This window comes from Diabrotica virgifera, chromosome 7, assembly GCF_917563875.1.
Source record: "Diabrotica virgifera virgifera chromosome 7, PGI_DIABVI_V3a".
Taxonomy (NCBI): Eukaryota; Metazoa; Arthropoda; class Insecta; order Coleoptera; family Chrysomelidae; genus Diabrotica; species Diabrotica virgifera.
Genome location: NC_065449.1, coordinates 232,761,928 through 232,765,810, shown reverse-complemented (window position 1 = coordinate 232,765,810; position 3,883 = coordinate 232,761,928).

Below are 3,883 nucleotides of genomic sequence, written 5' to 3'. Positions count from 1 at the left end.
AGTAGATAAATCTACGAACTGATAGATAGAATGTTGGTACCGTAGGAAATATAAAAAGAAAAGTAGTTTTGGAAACTGTTTTTGCTCGGTTTATTTTTGCCTCCACAATAAACACAAAACCGATGTCCTTGTACATTACACTTTTAGACCGGGAGATATTATACAGAAGTTCAGCAACGATTTTCTAAGTCCTGTCTTTTGCAATAGTGGAAGGGTAGACGAGGTACTTACAATTTGTGGAAATATCCACAAATTTCCTGTGACACTTTCCTGTAAAAATTAGATTTTCTGAAAAATAAAAAATAAGGGTTTGCGATGAATTTCTGAGTCGTGCCATATCCGTAGAATGACAAGATACTATGGATTTTATGAAGAAAATTTTTTGGGCAGGAGGGTTGCAAACGGGCTAACGGAGTATATATGTATATAAATATATAAGGAAAATAATGAAATTTTCATGATTTTCTGGGCCCTGCCAATTAAATAAATTAAACATATTTATTGCAAAATGATCAAAAAAAAACGTTGGCATGACGTCTCCTACTGTTTAAGTATACTTGTCCCTTGGAAAATTATGCGCAAAATTTTTACCCTGATTCCGTGATTTTCTGAGTCCTGCCTATAAAACGTTATAATACTCAAATGCAATCAATACTTTTTCGGTACTCGGCAGGAAGGTTAAACGGTTCTTGTAAGACGGCAGGAGTCCTACATTTGTGAGAAAATTTGTGAAAAATTCCACGATGTTCTGAGTCATGCCATTTTGCATATGTTTCAAGAATCTTAATATAAGTCTATTTACAAAGAGGCAGGATGGTTTTATAGTTATTTAGTATACAGGGTGGGGCATTAGTGTGACAAACTCCAATTACTCGTTTGTCGTAAGCGATACGAAAAAAAGTTATTTAGGTAAAACCTGGGGCAAGGAGAGGATCATAATTTAAAAATATTTTCTAATATACAGGGCTACCCGTATTGACAGGGTGACACAAACTTATGTTTTTTTTAATGGAACACCCTGTATATAATTTTAAGATCCCCTAAGATAATTTTAAGACAATTTAACACAATTCACATAATCCAAAAATATTTACTAAGGGAGCTAGAGCTCTTTGAAGATAGCGCCTTGTAATTAGATTTTTTTTATCTCCAGAACGCTTCCATTTCGATTGACAAAAACTGGTCCGCCTTTTTATCTTCCAGAGATAAATCGATTCCATCAATTGCGAATCTCTAGTACCGGTCAGAGGAGTCCGTTTTGGGTAGGGCAACGGTTATATTATCGCATAACTTTTTTGTCTTTATGTTTTAAGCATTTTTGACACTATATTATTAAATTGTGAGGTATTCTAGTACTAAATGGTACTCTTGCTTTAAGTCGGTAGGATGCACCGTTTTCTAGAAAAATCAATTTTAAAATTTTTCGTATTTTAAATTTAAGAAAAATTTGAAAAAAAAGGGTGTATTTACCGACTTAAAGCAAGAGTAACTTTTAGTACTAGAGTACCTCATAATTTAATACTCTACTGTCAAAAATGCTTAACAATTAAAGCAAATTTGAGATTTCGTTGATCTACCCAAGACGGACGCCTATGACCGATACTAGAAATTGACAATTAGTAAAATATTCATCTCTGGAAGAGAAATAAACGTACGAGATTTCGTTTTTCTAAATAGTTTTTTTTTTATTTTTTTTTTTCAAATTCAAAACCGAAACATTTTTCAAATCGATTTTTCTAGAACACAGCGTATCCTACCGACTTAAAGCAAGAGTACCTTTTAGTACAAAAATACCCCATAGTTTAATAATCCAGTGTCAAAATGCTTAAAAGTTAAACACCGAAAATTATGCGATAAAATATCCGTTTCCCTACCCTAAACGGACGCCTATGACCGGTACTGAAAATTGACAAATAATGGAATCGATTTATCTCTGGAAAATAAATAGGCGTACCACTTTTAGGTTTTCTAAATAGAAGTGTTCTGGAGCTATTTAAGAAAAAACTAATTAGAATACGTCATCTTTAAAGAGCTCTAGCTTCCTGGGAAGCATTTTCGGACGATGCCGATATGAATTGAGTTAAATTTTCTTAAAATTATCTGAGGAATCTCCGGGCTTCGATTGTTAGAAGAGTTTCTGGACACCCTGTATAATAGGTACAATCCCTACTATAACCAATTAATTGTAAAATTATTGATTTTCTTCCTATTACTTTTATTACGTTTACTTAGATACAAATATGATCTAATCGCTTAAAATAAATAGGTTACAGTTTGGTATTAGATTTGAAAGGTGTGTAAAAATCCGAGACATTAATCAGGAAAATAATATTTAATACCGTACGATTCTTTTAACGATATAAAAATTAATTTTTATGTATTAAATATCTTTGCGGTTATCCTGCCACGTTGTAAACGGTTTAAGATTAGTGTTTTTTAAGCATACTTGACGTGGTATGACTCAGAAAATTGTGGTGATATGAATATGTTTGTATAACAACCTGCAATAATTTTACTGTCTTAAAATTTTATTTTTATATACGAAATACCTACTCAACCATCCTGCCTCTTTGTAAATTGCTTTATATTGACATTCTTGACATATGTCCAAAATGGCATGACTCAGAAAATCGTGTAACTTGCCACGAATTTTCTTACACTTTTTAACTATGAGTAGTAAAAAAGTGTAGCTAAACATCCTGCCATTTTGAATAATGTCTACTTAAATTATTTATTTTATAATACAATTTATTTTATGACTCAGAAAATCACGGAACCAGGGTGAAAATTTTCTACAGAATTTTCCAAGGGACAAGTGCAGTTCAACATTAGGAGACGTCATGCCAACATTTTTTTCGATCATTTTCAAATAATTATGTTTAATTTATTAAGTTGGCAGGACTCAGAAAATTATGAAAATTTCATTATTTTCATTACATGTTCGTATATCCATATACGCTCTTAGTCCTTTTGCAACACTCCTGCCCAAAAAATTTTCTTCATAAAATTGATAGTATCCTGTCATTCTATGCATGGATATGGCAGGACTCAGAAATTCATCGCAACTCCCCATTTTTTTCCTCATGAAAAATCTAATTTTTACAGGAAAATGTCACAAAGAACCCGTGGATTTTTCCCTAAATTGTAAGTACCTTTTCTAACCTTCCAGTATTGCAAAGGGCAAGACTTAGGAAATCGTGGTTGAAGTTCTGTTAATATCTCCCGGTTTATTTACTTGTTGCCACATGTCGAATTTCAAAACAAAAATGTTAATATTAACTCACATTTTACTTTTTCACGTTCCCTCTATGTTTAGGAGACTGTTTATTATCAGAGATATTATGAAATTGGTGCAATGAAATTGGTCTAACTTGCAATGAAATTCGGATTTGGTAAAAAGATTCTTTATTTTATGACCATGAAATTCGTCGGAAATAATAAATATAGAGCAATATAAATTCGGACAAATTTCATGAAATTCGGACAGATCCGTAAAATAGTTAGTTCCATGAACATTTAACAACTACGGAATGTTGTAAATCAATAAAATCTAATAAAATAAAAATAAGTTTTGCTGACTTTAACGCCAAAAGTTGGGAAAAGGAGCATTAGAAGAAGTCACGGCAAATATGTTATTACAATTCCGTCAGTAAGATTAAGGATTCTACATTCTACATATTATCATACACTCATCGTTTTCGGCACGTAGCGTAGTCTCCGAAAAACCTGATTATACAATGAGATGTCTGATACCATACGCTCCGGGTAGTATGAATTGTTCATATTTAAAACCATTAAAATCAACATTTTTCGGGAAATAACGCTACGTACCTGAAACGGTGACTGTATGATAATATGTAGAATCCTTAATAAATGATAATAA